The sequence below is a fragment of the Cebus imitator genome, unplaced genomic scaffold (genome assembly GCF_001604975.1).
Source record: "Cebus imitator isolate Cc_AM_T3 unplaced genomic scaffold, Cebus_imitator-1.0 Scaffold24, whole genome shotgun sequence".
Lineage (NCBI taxonomy): Eukaryota > Metazoa > Chordata > Mammalia > Primates > Cebidae > Cebus > Cebus imitator.
In genome coordinates this window covers 11,001,222-11,018,534 of record NW_016107339.1, presented here as the reverse complement: position 1 = coordinate 11,018,534, position 17,313 = coordinate 11,001,222, and the positions used below count along the sequence as shown (strand labels likewise).

At 44.2% G+C, this 17,313-nt stretch overlaps 1 protein-coding gene and 1 long non-coding RNA gene across 10 annotated transcripts in view; one reads left to right on the top strand and one right to left on the bottom strand.

Annotated features, from left to right (window-relative positions):
* The window catches only part of LOC119470195, a 37,732-nt gene extending 33,238 nt beyond the window's left edge, over positions 1–4,494 (bottom strand). For 2 of the 3 annotated variants that reach the window (XR_005199082.1, XR_005199083.1), the window contains exon 1: positions 4,087–4,494. This is a non-coding gene — a long non-coding RNA (uncharacterized LOC119470195). The remainder of the gene's footprint in view (positions 1–4,086) is intronic. The other variant, XR_005199084.1, reaches the window with a different exon arrangement.
* ZNF76 (zinc finger protein 76) overlaps positions 4,488–17,313 on the top strand; it is a 33,310-nt gene continuing 20,484 nt past the window's right edge. For 6 of the 7 annotated variants that reach the window (XM_017522256.2, XM_017522258.2, XM_017522257.2 and 3 more), the window contains exon 1: positions 4,723–4,850. The gene's annotated coding sequence lies outside the window, so the exon portion shown is untranslated. Of the gene's footprint in view, positions 4,851–17,313 lie in introns of all 7 variants that reach the window. The other variant, XM_017522254.2, reaches the window with a different exon arrangement.

Below are 17,313 nucleotides of genomic sequence, written 5' to 3'. Positions count from 1 at the left end.
GGCAATATTCTCAAATCAGTCGGAGAAGAGTTTTAAAGGAATACATTTCTAGATCTTCAACTTCTCTATGAAATATTTCCTTTCTGCTGACAAGTGGTGGTGTTTAAGGAAAAAAAGAAAAAGAAAAAAGAAATATTTCCTAACACCAGGCCGGGTGCGATGGCTCACGCCTATAATCCCAGAACTTTGGGAGGCCGAGGAGGGAGGATCACCTGAGGTAAGAGTTCGAGACCAGTCTGGCCAACATGGTGAAACCCGTCTCTGCTAAAAATACACAACCAAGCATGGTGGTGTACACCTGTAACCACAGCTACTCAGGAGGCTGAGGCAGGAGAATCGCTTGAACCCAGTAGGAGGAAGTTGCAGTGAGCCAAATTGGGCCACTGAACTCCAGCCCTGGTAACAGAGCGAGGCTCCATCTCAGAAAAAAAAAAAAAAAAAAAAAATTTAGCCAGTAGTGGTGGCCGACACCTGTAATCCCAGCTACTTGGGAGGCTGAGTCATAAGAATTGCTTTAACCCAGGATGGGGAGGTTGCAGTGAGCCCAGATTGCACCACTATACTCCAGTGTGGGCAACAGCAGGAGTGAAACTTCATCTCAAAAAAAAAAAATAAAAGGCCAGGGCACAATGGCTCATACCTGTAATCCCCAGCACTTTGAGAGGCTGAAGCAGGTGGATTGAGAGGTCAGGAATTCAAGACCAGCCTGACCAACATGGTGAAACCTAGTCTTTACTAAAAATACAAAAATTGGCCGGGCATCATGGTGAGAACCTGTAATCACAGCTACTCAGGAGGCTGAGGCAGGAGAACTGCTTGAACCCAGAAGGGGGAGGTTGCAGTGAGCCGAGATTGCGCCACTGCACTCCAGCCTGGGTGACAGAGAGAGCCTCCATCTCGGAAAAAAAAAAAAAAAAAAAAAAAACTTCTAAAACTACTCTGTTTGAGAGCCAGTTGACATATTCAAGCACACTCTCCATTCCACCATTATCCCCACTTTCACCACAGTCCTTGTCCTACTTTACAAAAGAAAGGACTAACCCTCCCCTACACCAAATCTTGATGCATGGTCCAGGGTGTAAAAACCTAGGGAGCTGGGAGGAAGCGATTATTTTCCATTTCATACCAAAATATTCCCATTGCAATCAGTCTTCCTATTTCATCCTACAAATGTTTATTATTTTCTATCTCCAAGTAAAAAATGAAATTGCTAGCTGCTCAATTCATTATTTCTTTCCTTTCTAAAAAATACAGAAGGCAAAATTTGTGTAACAAGATTATTAGAGTTATTTCTGATTTTTAGACATGATTCTCATTTAATTGTTCCCAGAAGCTGAACAACAAGAGTTTGATGAAAGCAGGCACACACACATTTACCAAGGGAATATACACCTTCTATATGACTTCTCAAAACTGATGGATTTAACTACATATTAAACATTATATTATGTATATAATTAGGAATAATTATATGATGAGAATTAGTACTGTCTCATTTTTAACATTTATTATGTTAATAGTAGGTCTACATAATTTTAATCTTAACTGGTTGCTTAGTGGTCTGTTTTACAAACTACAGTTAATCACTTATTTCCTAACGATTTTTATAATATTCCTCAAAATGAATGTTAACATATTTATTTGAATGGAAGAATAAAGTCAAACGTTATTCTAACAGAAAGTAGGTCTGATTTGGCTGATTGTTTTGAAATGAAAACTGGCTTTGCCAATTCCACAATTGCCAGTTGTTTTCTATACAGTGAATGAGCTGAATCTGCATTTCAGTTTAACAAAAAATTCCTGAAACATGTAATAATAAAAGAATTTTATAAAAAATATTGTTTTGGCAAAGAAGCATGGAAATCAATATCTGATTAACAAGGTGCTTCTGAGTATAAAGGTCACAGATAATTAATAATTGTGCTTAATAAAACTGAAACTGAGACTCTAATAACTAGATAAATCCTTTTGGAAGTTCAGTGGTTTCTAATCCCTTGCTTTTAACAAAATTAAAAGAAGACTCTATTTGATAGTATTTGATAATATTAATAGATCACTCTGTGATAGTTGGCATGTAATTTAGAAGTTCAGAGACTCAAAGAATATAATTGTAACAAATCTCTTCCTTTTCCAATAATGCAAACAAGGTTTCTCAGTGCTCATGTCTATGAAAATAAAAAACAGGTAAAGGATTGATATTGCACCTTATCACCTTCCACCATTAGGTAATATTAATCCATGAATACCTGAACTAATTGAGGAGAAACACCGTATTTCTCATTAAGGGATGCATTTTCAATAAAAATTGTACTTTTTAGGTTTCACAAGTCATAAAAATGTTAAAAATATTTAGTAAAATTTAGTAATATTTAGTTTAAAAAGTTTAGTAAATTATATACTAATAATTACAGGAAGTAAATGGAATTAGAAGTTTAAGGAGAAAGAACTATATAAAATTTGTTAAAGAAGAGTTTGTTCATTTATTTTTAAGTGAATGATGGTAAGTATTAGATTTTTAGGGTACTTGGAATCCACCGGATACTTATTTTTTTTCTTTTTTGGAGACAGAGTCTTGTCTATCGCCAAGGCTGGAGTGCAGTGGCATGATCCCGGCTCACTGCAACCTCCGCCTCCCAAGTTCAAGCAATTCTTTTGCCTCAACCTCCCTAGTAGCTGGGACTACAGGCATGCACCACCATGCCTGGCTAATTTTTGTATTTTTAGTAGAGATGGGGTTTCACCATACTGGCCAGGCTGGTCTGTAACTCCTAACCTCACAATCTGCCTGCCTTGGTCCCCCAAAGTGTTGAGATTACAGGCGAGGGCCACCACATCAGGCCTGCCGGATACATTAAGAATGATGTTAAGTCTTAGTTTAAGATGTCAAAATTTGAAATTTTATCTTTTATAAGTTTTTAAATTAATGAAGGAAAATTTAGGTATCAACTTAAGAAATGAACAAGCAGCACATAGCTCTTCAAAATTCTTTTATGGGTTCATTCTAAAAAATGTCTGAAGATCACTAGCCTATTTGTTGAGGGGAAGGGATAGGACACAAACTGCTAGCAATGATCTTCAATATTGCCCTCCAAAATATCCTCACCAATTCTTCTGAGGACCTGCAATTACCTTCCTTTAGGATCATTACTTCAGATTCAGACAGTTCCCAGACTCTCGTTAAATGTACAATGGCAGAGGTGACTGGCCATCAGATTAGGATCCATAAGCGATGTGAGAAAGGACAGATATATACATACACATACATACATATATATTTTACTATGGAAAAAAAGGTGGTTGGAGGGGGACAAACTCAGGTACAGCCTAAGTTCTAATCCCTGTTGTATTTCTAACCCTCAATTCGTATTATAAGAGGAGCTACTTGGCCCGGTGAGGTGGCTCACTCCTGTAATCCCAGGCACGGGATTCCTATGGTTAATTCTAACCATAGGAATTCTAACCATCAGTTGTCACTCACTGCCCACCTGAGAACCTGATGAGAACTCTGGTCCCCGCCAGAATAAGGTCAGAAAGGGGTCTTTCTAGTTAAGGTCTTCAGGCAAGAGAGGAAGAGGATGCCTGTGTCCTCAAAGATATCTTTAGCTACTACAAGCCCCAAACCCAGTACTTACATTCTGTGTCCAGTTTATGTCCTTTTAAAATTATTCTTAGTAGGCTACATTGTTTTTGGGGCAGGGAAGATACAAAAGAAACCAGTTGAAGTCTGAAAGGACAGAGGGGAAAGCTTCTTACCTCATTCCTCCAGGCACCCAGTTCCTCTCCTAAGAGGCAATCTCTACCAGTTCCTTCTCTAACGCCCCTCCTTTTAAATTTGAATTTTTACCGAAAGTTCGCTCCCTTTTAATTTTCCCTCAGGTTTCTGAAAATTTCCCAATCGCAGCCCCTTCCAGGAGGGAAATAGTAAAAGGGCTTGGTTTTTATGTTTGCCCCAAAGCAAGCCTAGCCTGAGAGTGGGGCTGACGCGGGAATGAGAGAGAACCTGAGGACCGCCAGGGCGCCCTCCCGGAGGAGGCGAGTCCCTCACCGCCCCCTACATCGTCCTTTTCAATAAGTAGCTCTTAATACCTGCAACTGCTCCCTTCAAAGGAAGATCAGTAGGCAAGGCCTGCGAACTGCGCACCTTAAAGCGCTTCGGGACAGTAAGGCAGCGAGTGCTGAGCGCGCAGCCGGGAGAAAGCCTTCGGGGCTCTGAGCTCGGAGGAGAGAGAGGGCAGTCCCCGGGCCTGCGTCCCTCCACAACCTGCACCTCCTGTCCTCCCGCGCTACTCCCAAAGCGCACCTTCTCGCCCGCAAGCCGCGGAAGTGACGGCGCAGAGCCCTCGGGGCCTCCGTCACCTCCTCACGCCTCAGGTGGGCCGAATCCTTGGACGCGCCAGGTAGCGGTTCCCGATTGCTATAGCGACAACCCGGCTCGGAGCCGCGCCCAGGCCTTGACCCGGGCGTCGTGACGTCAGCACGCCCTCCCTGGGCGCTCGGCCTCGCGAGCCATGCGTCACCCCGGCCTGCAGGGGCGGGGCTCCAAGAAGCTCAGTTCAGATCCCGGCGGCCGGGGCTTCAGGAGCCCCGGAACCGGGATAAGTAGGACGGCCGCCGCGGTGAAGCGAGGGGCGGGGTGGAGCGTGCCCGGTATTTTCTATACGGGTTCCCGGGCCCGGTAGAGGCGCGCCGAGAGGAGAGGAAAGTGCGGCGGCCCTGGAACCTGGATATCGCGGGAGGCAAGCTGCGCGCGGGCGGGCGGGCTATGGCGCAGGCGGGTTGCGGGGCCGGCGCTGGTGGCGGGGCCCGGTGCATGGCGGTCTGTCGGCGGAGTCGCCCTCGGGGGCTGTCAGGTTGGTGGCTGCGGGAAGAGTGGGTCCATCATGCCCAGGGCGGGAGGCCGGGCGGGCGCAGGGCCCCCGGAAGGTCCCGAGCCCGGCGTGCCCACCTCGCTCCGGCCCTAGCCGGGCGGCCGGGCCGCTACACCGCGGCCGGGCCCCCTCCCCCACCCAGGGTGCCTGCCCCTCTTTTCCGCTCTGCGGCTCCTCCCCCGTGACTCCCAAACCCCACCCCGTGACGACGCCCGCCTCCACCCCGGTGACCCCACACCCCACCCACTGACCCCAAGACCTCACCAGGTAACCACTGATTATTATTCATTGGCTGCTAACCCAGGAATTCCCTAGCACTTCTCAGAAACCCACGAACCAATGACTCCCTCAGCTTTAATCCGGTGACTCACAACACCCTAAGATCCCCACACTCCTCCTTAGTGACCCCCAAACCTGGGTGACCCTCCTGGCCCGAACCCCTCCGACTCTACCCTGTGTTCCCCACAAACTCGGTGACTCCCCTAAAAACTCTGCAGGCAACTCTGAAGCCCTACTCCAATAGTTTTCCATCCACTCGTCTTCTACACAACCCTCAGTATCTTTGCCCTGTAGCCCTATGACCCTCATTCCATCTCTCCCTTTATCCTAAAATCACCCCCACTGGCATCCCTCTCTGTGCTCCCAGCTCGTCAGTGTGAATCAGCACATAACTTACAAGTGCCAAGCAACTTTTTGGTGCTAAGGAGGATATAGAGATTAATATGAAGAGTAATAATTAGAAGCATCAGAGAATTCTGGATCAATCCATCAATCAATCATGATTGTCATTAGGTTGGGTTAGATGATCTTGGCGTTTCCTTCCGTCTGTGAAATTGTGAAATTCTGCAATTCTTGGTCAAGATAATAATTTTTTCCAATCATTTTTGTACGCTGCCCTGGAAGTTTCCTCTCTGCAACCTCACCCCAGGATCTGCTTTCATCATGAACCTTACTGCCTCATTCCCATCACCCACTTATTTCACTGTTAATAGTGCCTACCCATTTCCCTTGATCAGGCCCCATCAGTTAACATGTTTGCAAAGCGTGTAGCAGAGTGCTTCATTTGAGGGCATTGAGGTCATAACAAACCTAGGTTCCAGTCTGGTTCTGGTCCTTCAGCTATGGGACTTTTGATATATTATTTAGCCTGTCTTAACTTCAGTCTCCGCATCTGCTAAGGGCGGAAAATAGTAGTTCCTGACATAACACATGTAAAGCACTGGGCACGATGCCTGGCACATGCAAACCTTTAGCATAAGCTGTTTTTAGAAATGAGAAGCTCCTGTGGATCTTACTGTGTCCTGAGTGCTAGGGATTCAACAGACTGAACATGTGGCCCATGCCTTGCATTACATTGCTACTCCTGACATTTTGGAATTCCTATCTTTTCTCTGCTATGGCCTCATTTCTCTGGTTCTTTACCCTGATTTTGCCTCAGTAATGATTGGCTTGCTTAATACCTATTGTGTGCCAAGCTCTGGATATGTAAGTTAAATTTACTGCTCAACAACCCCAAGAGTTAATTATTATATCCACCTTTTTCCCTTCCCATATTTTTGTTTGTTAGGTTGGTTGGCTGTGGAGAAATGAACCAGAAACTCACACAGCTAAGTAACAGATTTAAACCCACAGTTAAAAACAAAACAAAAACCCTATTCCATTGCCTATCTTTCCCCCAAACTTACCTGGACCCAGCATCAGCTCGTTCGTTGATCCCCAAGGTTCTGGTCTTGAACTCCTAGCCTCAAGGGATCCTCCCACCTTAGCCTCTCAAGTAGCTGAGATTACAGGCATGAGCCACTGAGACTGGCCCTGACACCCAAGGTTTCTGTTACCCTTTACCACATAACTTGGTGACTTTCTCATCTTACTACATGTGACTTTTGGTCTCATATCCCCTGAAACCCCTGCACCTTGTAGGGGAGGGAAAATATATTTTTAGGTTTATGGTTTAGGCCCCTATAAGAAAAGACAGATTAAAAAGAAGATCTTACACGTTTATTTAATGTAAGTTTTATATGACAGGAGCCTTCATAAGGAAATGAAGACCCAAAGAAATGATTAAACTTGTGTATTTTTATGCTAGGTTTGATGAAGAGTGGATAGTTTTGGAAAAAATACAAAAAGGGTACTATCAAATAGTAATAAGCTGGGAGAAACTTAGCAAGGCCTTTTTGTTCAGACTCTTCTCTATGTTCCTGTGTCTTCACAGACAAGAATGCTTCTTTCCTCTGAGTATAGGGAGAGCATCTCTCTATGAGGGCTTTATGACCTGCTTCAGGGGAAAGTGAGAAAAATCCTTTGTAGGTTTTATGATCTGCTTCAGGGGAGAAGAGACTTGGAGAAAGTGAGAGTGACCTTCTTACTGCCATTTTCTCAAGTTGCCATGTTTTGGAGTAGTGTCTTGAACCCAATCAATCTCTCTTTTCATCCTTTGCCCAAATATCTCTTGTGCTACTCTCCCAGACCTTGCCCTGTGAGCTCACTCACCTTACAGTGTTTCCCACCTCACTGGCACTTTACCCCAAATCCTCTCATCTTGAGTCCTTTAGCCCCAGGAATCCACATGTCTGTATGCTCTAAAACCCTCTAGCCCAGTTGTTTCATCCTATTTTTAGTCTCAGTGTTCTGCTCCCGCCACCCCACCTTCTACCATCCTCACCCACATTCTGTGATCTGAAACCTTCATCTAATTCACCCTTCATTTAGTGACCTCTCGATGTGCCTAGCTTAATGGAATAAGCCCCTTCCATCCTAGCATGAACCCATCCTGCATAACTTGCACACCCTCCCATTCTAAGGCCTCTCCTCTCATACGCCTGCCCAGTATCCTGTGAGATCCTGCCTCAGATTCCTCCCTCAGTGATTGCCTTTTCAACTGGATTGTCTTTCACTCTTCCACAGAGCCTTCTCCTTCCTGCCTTCCTCTTGTCCCCTCAGCCATCCTCACCTCACCAATCTTGATAACTGATTGCAATGTAAATATCCCTTCCATCTCAGCTCTGCTCCTTTCTTCTTCCACTCTCTTGTGCATCTAACTCTAGGGCCATGTGTATGCCCCTGCTGCTTTCAGCTCTGCTTCCTTCATACACTGCACTGTCCCATCAAACTTCATCAATCTCTTCAGTTTATCCAGAGAACTACACTCTTCTCTGGGAACTTCTGATGGCTTCTGATAATAGATCACCGAAGGATCTCTGTCCTTTAGAGGGCAGGGAGAGAGCCCTTGGAAATCCTTCAGAATCAATCTAGCTATGTCTCCTGGACACACTCCAACTATCCTATTTTGTTACGGAGCGGCTTGCTGTATGTGGCCTGAGGGTAGAATGCTTTGGGCGTCAGCCTCTGCAGGCACTGAATTAGCCCCATTGTTTTCCAAGGCCTGGGAAAACTTTATAATCCCCACCCACTGAAGTCTGGAGAGTCAGTAGCAAAATGTGACATCAAACATCCACATCCAAAAGTCTATTCTGTGGGTCGCCAAATTCCCCGGTCTCATAGTGTACTTACTGGCTGTACAGCAGAAGGCAAAACTAGACTTGAGGAAACGGTATATCCTGGGTTCTACAACTGCTGTGGATGGATTTCTAAAAGGAGCTCTTGCTTTAGATTTGTTTACTTAGGGCACAGAACATATTCTGCCTTGTATATGGGTTATTTGTGTACTTTTCTCACCCCCACCCCGTGAGTTCCTTGAGGACAGAGACTAGGTTTTTCTTTTTTGTTTGAGATAGAGTCTCACTCTGTCACCCAGGCTGGAGTGCAGTGGTATGATCTCAGCTCACTGCAACCTCCACCCCCCAAGTTCAAGTGATTCTCCCACCTCAGCCTCCCGAGTAGCTGTAATAACAGGCGCCTGCAACCACACCTGGCTAATTTTTGTATTTTTAGTAGAAACGGGGTTTCACCATATTGGCCAGGCTGATCTCAAACTCCTGACCTCAGGTAATCTACCTACCCCAGCCTCCCAGAGTGTTGGGATTACAGGAGTGAGCCACTGCACTTAGCTGGTTTTCTTTATCTTCTGTCTTAATCTCATCACTCATATTTAGCAGGTAGTCAGTAAAAACTTGTTAAGTTAACTCACTCAGAAATTCTGCATCAGGTGTACACAAGTAAAAGCAGTTCATGTCTACATTCATTTTGCAGACACAGCAACACCCCTCTCCAAAGTTCTCCCAACTTGGTAATGGGCATGTCCCTTGATTTAAACAGTCTGGTATTTAGACACTCCTTTTTTTAGTAATTGCTTGGGTGGGGAAATGGGTATAAGTGTTTTCTGGATTTTTTTCCTATTGTATTTCTGGAAAGATAGATTGTTTGACGCAGTTGCTCAAATACAGTGATGATAGCATCAGGGTCTATCTTATATAGATCTGTTCTCAAGAAAACAGCTAGTTGGAATATTTAGTATGGGTTGCAGAGACGATGAGGGAACAGAGGAAACCAAGGAGGCAAAATGTTGATAATTTTTGAAGTTGAGTAATGGGTTCAAGACGTTTGTTATACTATTCTTTTATGTATTTTGGAAATCCATTATAAAAAGATTAAAGGAAGGGGCAGCAAGATGAACAAGTGCAAATTTAGCTTGGAAAACACCTCAGAACAAATGAGCTACTGTTTCTGAATCAGTACCATTATCTAGGTTAAGTAGTATATTTAGTCCTAACCTTTCTCTGATCTCTTCTGTTTGTAAGATATCAGGATACTGAATTTAAAAATTAGCGCCCTGCAGAATTTTGTACCTGGTGGGCTGGGAATTGTAACATCCTGGCAACAAGCACCTTTTGCCCTGCTTCTCAGCTTAGGTGTGGTTTCTGGTGGAATGGGGCTGGACTGGACCTGAGAAGAAGATGAAGCAGTAAGGAGGAAAGAGGGACCCAGGGCTGGAGAGAGACCAGACCACAACTAGGGTTCTCCCCAATTTGCCTACAGCTTTCAGGTTACTGGGAGATCTTACAGGTATATATATTCATTCATTCACTGATTCATTTATCCCACAAATATTTGGTGAATGTCTGCTGTGTGCCAGGTAGTTTTCTAGGTACTGGGGATAGAGCAGTGAGCTCACCATTTGGGGAATGGACAGGGGAGAGACAGACAATAAACAAATAAGTAAAATATACAAGAGAAAGTTAAGCAGAGAAGAGAGATAGAAAGTGCCAGGAGTAGGCTGGATGCGGTGTCTCACACCTGTAATCCCAGCACTTTGAGAGGCCGGGGTGGGTGGATCACAAGAGGCCAGAAGTTTGAGATCAGCCTGGCCAGCATGGCGAAACCCCAGGTCTACTAAAAATACAAAAATTAGCCAGGCATGTTGGTGGGTACCTGTAATCCCAGCTACTCAGGAGGCTGAGGCATGAGAATCGTTTCAACCCAGGAGGCAGAGGTTGCAGTGAGCCGAGATCGTGCCTCTGTACCCCAGCCTGGATGTCAGAGCAATACTCTGTCTCAAAAAAAAAAAAAAAAAAGTGCCGGAAGTCTGAGTGTTAAAATTTTAAATAGAGTAGTTGAAGAAAGCCCCACTAAAAGGTAACATTTGAGCAAATACCTGAAGTAAGTTAGGGGGTAAGGCAAGCGTATATCTAGGGGAAGTTTATTCCAGTCAGGAAGAACAGCAAACACAGGCCCTGAGACACGAGTGTGCTTTATGTATTCAAGAAACATGAGGAAGCCAGCCAGTGCAGTTGCAGTATATGAGTGAGAGAAGAAATGGCAGGTGTTGGGGTGGGGGTGAATTGGGGCCAGATCACACAGGCCACTGGCTTTTACTGTGAGTTGTGAGTGGGATGGTAGCCATTAGAGGATTCTAGACAGTTAAGTAACATGGCCTGACATATTGAAAAGGTCATTCTGGCTACTGTGTTGAGAATAAGCTATAATGGGGCAAAAATGGAAGGAGGAAAACTGGTTAGGAGGCTACTACAATAGAAGACAAGAGAAGTTGGTAGCTTGAACCCAAGATAAAGCAATGGAAGAGTGAGAAGTGGTTGGCGTCTGGATATATTTGGAAGGAGCAAACAGTATTTGATGATGGACTGGATGTGATATGTAAAAGAAATAGCAGTTGAGGATGGCTCCCACGTTTTTGGCCTGAGCAACAAAAGGGTAGAATTTCCATCTACTGAAATTGAGGAGCCTGGCAGGAGGGTAGGTTATTAGATGGAGGAGATAAGGAATTCACTCTGGAAGGTGTCAAGTTTGAAGTATTTTTTGGATATCAAAGTCGAGATGTTGAGTAAGCAGCTGGATATTCAAGTCTGTTGGAGCCTAGGAAATGCCTACTCTCAGGAAATAATTAAAAAAACACTATCACCTGGCAAGAGACAGAGTAGTATAGGAAGAACACTGGTGGTTAGGTGTTAGGCCCTGCTCTGCCACCAGGTAGCTGTGTGATCCTTTGGGATTCCTTTGGCAACACAGGCTTCTGTTTCTTCATCTGCAAAATGACTGCCTTATTTTATTTCATTTTATTTGTCTACTTATTTGACAAGGTCTTGTTCTTTCATTCAGAAGACAAAAAAATACAAAAATTAGCCGGGCGTGGTGGCACCCGTCTCTGTAGTCTTAGCTACTCAAAAGGCTGACATGGGAGGACTGATTGAACTGAAGAGGCCACCACTGCAGTGAGCCTCCATGAGTTTCAGGTCTGGTCTCAGGGTTCAAGTTAGATAATTTACAATAAGCAGAACTGAATCAGGATTCAAATTTGAGCTACAGAGCTCAGTTAGCTATGTAACCTAATAGTATTAATCATTTCGAATCTGTGGGCACATTCTTTGTTAGGTGCTAATTAAGCCAAAAGGCATGCTCTCCAGGAACTTAATTTGTAATCACTGTAAGAGAAAGTAAGAATGTTATTTTCCCCTAAAAGAGTCAAGCGTTAAGGAACACACTCCGTGACAATGTAATCCTTTAACTGCATCTGGAAATTGTCCCTGCAGCTGTGTTTATCCTTGTGTCATTTAGATGTCAACGTTTATATCGTGAGGAAAGCCTCTTTGACCAGATAAACAAGAGTTCAAGATACAGCTCATCCTAATTGACAAAATTAGTCACCCACAAAATTAGTTTAGAGGAGACATAGTCAACATCTACCACTTAATGGAATGGGGAAATTTTGTCTTGGATAGTAAACAAACAAACAAACAAACCTGGCCAGGTGCGGTAGCTCATGCCTGAAATCCCAGCATTTTGGGAAGCCGAGGTGGGCAGATCATGAGGTCAGGAGTTCAAGGCCAGCTTGGACAACACAATGAAACTCCATCTCTACTAAAAATATAAAAATTAGCTGGGCGTGGTGGCATGCACCGGTAATCCCAGCTGCTCAGAAGGCTGAGGCAGGAGCATTGCTTGAACCAGAACCCAGGAGGCGGAGGTTGCAGTGAGGTGAGATCCCACCACTGCACTCCAGCTGGGGCTATAGAGCAGGACTCCATCTCAAAATAAAACAAACAAACCTGAGATGCAAATCCAAGTGCAGCTGAAGCCATTGTTTTTAACATATGGCCCTAACCTGTTTTGGGTGCTGTTTCCTAAAGCTGCCAACAAACCTCAAATGCCTCTTGCCCTGACAGCTGTGAGTCAAGGTATAGAAAGCATTGGTCTCATAAATCTTATGCAGTTGTCTCTTTTGCTGGTAAAAGTATGAGGCCTACTCAGGCTCCTCACTTACAGTTCCGAATCAGAAGGTTTTGTGATGTTGGACAGTTCATTCAGGGCCTCAGGCTCATTATACTGTTATCACCTGAAAGCCAGAGCACGTCATCTCTAGTGCCTCTGCTTTGACACTCCCCCAGAGCTGGCCCTCCAGTGAATAGTTCATTCCTGAGAAGTCTAGATGTAACTTGTTAGCCTGGTACCATCTCACTTCATCACTTCATTTGTTGGAAGTTCCTGCTACTTTCAGACGGTTGATACAGTATGAGACCCATGCAGTTAAGATAAGAACCAAGGAACTGGGAGCTCTTTGAGATTGTAGAGGTGACCCGAGGCTTTGATGTGGGGGATGTTGCAGGGGTACCTAAGACCAGAGTTCTTTCTCTGAGATCATCTTTTTATCTTAGGAAGTACTGTCCCATGGCCACATGGAGCAATGAGGGAGAAAGGTAGTCCCTGCTTAGGCCACCACTTCAGCCAGACCCACCCTTGTGACCAGGCTGGTGACACATGTTGAAGCCACCATGTGTCCTCAGGTCATGTATAGACTTACTGTTGCCTAAGGCTCAGCTGATCAGCTTTCCATATGATATCATAGAATGGCCTCCATGAATTATGAAGCTGAGTTTTCAAATGTGCTTTTGCTATAGACTAGTAACATGGAATCCATCATATCAGCACTGGACTATCCACTCCTCATGTGTAGAGAATCATAAATACTCCTGTAGCCAACAAAGGGAGTACAAAGCATGCTTTTAAACTTTTCTATTTTTAATTATTTTATTTATGTTACATAGGCAACACATTCTTAAGGCTTTATTTATTTATTTGTGAGACAAAATCTTGCTCTGTCACCCAAGCTGGAATGCAGTGGTGCAATCTCGGCTCACTGCAACCTCCGCCTCCCGGATTCAAGTGATTCTCCTGCTTCAGCCTCCAAAGTAGCGGGGACTACAGGCAGCCCACTACTATGCCTGTCTAATTTTTGTGTTTTTAGTAGAGATGGGGGTTTCACTGTGTTGGCCAGGCTGATCTCAAACTCCTGACCTAGTGATCTGCCTGCCTTGGCCTCCCAAAGTACTGGGATTACAGGCGTGAGCCACCATGCCCAGCCATTTTTTTTCGTTGAATATAAAAGATACTCTATGAGAAGTCACCCTTCCATTGTCATCCCAACTCAGTCATCCTTCCATAGGTAACCCTGGTTAGTAATAGCTTTACTGTCCTTCCACAGATTTTTTTAATGCCAATGACAGTACGTAAAAGGCACTGTTGGCCAGGCGCAGTGGCTCACGCCTGTAATCCCAGCACTTTGGGAGGCCAACGTGGGAGGATTACCTGAGGTCAGGAGTTCGAGGCCAGCCTGATCAACATGGTGAAACCCCCTCTCTACTAAAAAATACAAAAATTAGCTGGGCATGGTGGTGGGCACCTTTAATCCCAGCTACTCGGGAGGCTAAGGCAGGAGAATCACTTGAACCCAGGAGGCAGAGGTTGCAGTGAGCCAAGATCACGCCATTGCACTCTAACCTGGACGACAGAATGAGACTCCATCTCATAAATAAGTAAGTAAATGGTACTGTTTTATACCTTGCCTTTTTTATTTTATATATTTTGGAGATCTTGCTGTGTCAGTATGTAAGGAGCCTCCTCATTTACGTCTACATAGTATGGAAGTTTGATATTGATAGACATTTATGCTGTTTCTAGATCTTTGCTTTTATTATATGCAGGATGCCATAGATTACCTTGGAAATGTTCCATTTTTCACACATGTCCATCCACCTGTAGTCTAGATGTGAAATTGCTGGGTTAGACAATATGAACATTTGTAATTTTGGTTGCTATTGTCAAACTGTCTTCCATAGAGATTGTGCCAATATGTACTCCCACCACCAACAATGTATGACTGTATCTGTTTCTTCACAGTCTCATGGGCTTTGCTTCGAGTTAAGAATGTAGCAGATTCTGCCATGCGGTGGCTTATACCTGTAATCCCAACACTTTGAGGCCAAGGCGGGCAGATCACTTGATTCTGGGAGATCGAGACCAGCCTGGGCAACATAATAAGACCTCATCTCTATAAAAAGTTTGAAAATTAAAAAACAAAAATTAGCCGGGCATGGTGGCACACACCTGTAGTTCCATCTACTCGGGAGGCTGAGATAGGAGGATCGTTTGAGCCCAGGAGATCAAGGTTGCTGTGGGCTGTGATCATGCCACTGCACTCCAGCCTGGACAACAGAGCGAGACCCTGTCTCAAAGCAACAACAACAAAAACAGTTTGAAGAATATCGCATTAAAAATATACCCACCAGGCAAGGAGGCTCATGCCTGTTCATCTCAGCACTTTGGGAGGCTGAGGTGGGAGGATCACTTGAAGCCAGGAGTTCAAGACCAGCCTGGGCAACATAGCAAGACTCCATCTCTACAAAAATAAACAAATAGAGATGGATAGATGTAAGTAAATAAATAAATTAGCCAGGCTTAGTGGCACACACCTGTAGTCCCAGCTACTTGAGAGGCTGAGTTAAGAGGATCACTTCAAGTTTAGGAGTTCAAGATTGCAGTGAGCCATGATCATGCCATTGCACTTGTAACCTGTGTGACAGAGCAAGACCCTGTTCATTTATTTATTTATTTATGTATCTTCAAGGGGTAGTTGGATTTCTGGTAGTTAAAGGAAGAAGACTTCTTGAGACAGTTCTTCACCCTGGTATTTATGCCAGCATGAATTAGAAAAGAAGTAGATCAATGTTTTTTGTTTTCTCTTGAGACAGGGTCTTGCTTTGTCACACAGGTTGAAGTACAGTGGCACAATCATGGCTCTCCACAGCTTCAACTTCCTGGGCTCAAAGGATCCTCCCACCTCAGCCCCCCAAGTAGCTGGGACTGCAGGCATGTGCCACCATGCCTGGCTAGTTTTTTTGTAGAGACAATGTCTGCACGTGACCTTGGCCTCACATTGAGATAGATAGATAGATAGATAGATAGATAGATAGATAGATAGATATTTTTTTAAGACAAAGTATCAGTTGGGCATGGTGGCTCATGCCTGTAATATATGGGAGGCTGAGGCAGGTGGATCACCTGAGATCAGGAGTTCGAGACTAGCCTGGCCAACATGGCGAAACCCCATCTCTGCTAAAAATACAGAAAATATTAGTCAGGCCTGGTGATGCGCACCTTTAATTCCAGCTACTCTAGAGGCTGAAGCAGGAGAATCACTTGAGCCCAAGAAGTGGAGATTGCAATGAGCCAAGCTCACACCACTACACTCCAGCCTGGGAAACATAGAGTGATACTGCGTCTCAAAAAAAAAAAAAAAAAAAGAAGATGAAATCTCACTCTGTTGCCCAGTGTCCTCTGAAGTGCAATAGTGCAATCTTGGCTCACTGCAACCTTTGCCTCCTGGGTTCAAGCAATTCTCTTGCCTCAGCCTCCAGAGTAGCTGGGATTACAGGTGTGTGCCACCACACCTGGCTAATTTTTGTATTTTTAGTAGAGATGGGGTTTTACCATGTTGGCTGGGCTGGTCTCGAACTCCTGACCTTAAATGATCTGCCCACCTTGGTCTCCCAAAGTGCTGGGATTATAGGCATGAGTGAGCCACCACGTCTGGCCAGACATTGATTTTTAAAGCCCAGATCAGGGCTAGGCACAATGGGTCACATCTATATTCCCAGCACTTTGGGAGATTGAGGTGGGGAGGATCCCTTGAGCCCAGGAGTTTGAAACCAGCCTGGGCAACATGGTGAAACCCCCATTTCTTTTAAAAACAAACAAAACATTTATAAAAAAGAAAACAATCAATGTACCTTATGCAAAGATATGTTTGCCTATTTTAAACTTGTATTATGTTAACTCAAGCTTCCGTTACTAATTTCCTGTTGTCTTGTCAGTGTTTGGAAACCCATAGAACCAGGCCCATTCACTAGATTTTTCTGCGTGTAGTGTTTTTCTATAATAACAAATATTGAATTATTTTACTGCAACTTTTCCAAATCTGGTTCTAATTTGTTTACCACTCATCTCCATCAGCCTTCATCCCTCCTAAACTAATGTGTTTTTGTCCTCATGAAAAGTTTTCTGTGTTTACAAATGAAGAATTTTCTGAGTGAAAATTAAGTGATAATTATTTTTCTAATCAAAATTGAACATTCTTCCCTTTTCAGGCAAATGTTTTTGTTGTTGTTGTATTTTTTTGGCTTCTAAGTAACAGCTGTCCTCTGGGCTGGCTGAGGCAGAGTATAAACGCCTTGTTCCAACTGTCCAGAGAGTTCTGGTTGGCAGAAGATGATAGAATAATGAACAGGTGCCTGTGGTCAGCACAGCCCAGCTTGCGCATTATCTCAACCATGATAAAGTGGAGAAACACAGAAACTATGGCTACTCTTTATTTTCCTGCCTTTCACATTCCTTAGTTTTCTCCTTTGAAGACGCAATTTAAGCACATCTTGATTCATGGAGAGGCCTAAAGATCCAAAGTATCTTAAAAAGTTGGGAGTAGTGGTAGATGCCTATAGTCCCAGCCACTCAGGAGGCTAAGGCAGGGGGATTGCTTCAGTCCAGGAGTTTGAGTTTATAGGAGCTACAGTCACGCCACTGCACGCCAACCTGGACAACTGAATGAGACCCTGTCTCTAGATAAATAAATAAAAGGTTTTTCTAAATGTTATCTTTCCTCAATAATTACACTTTATGTTTTTTTTTTTTTTGAGACGGAGTTTCGCTCTTGATACCCAGGCTGGAGTGCAATGGCGCGATCTCGGCTCACCGCAACCTC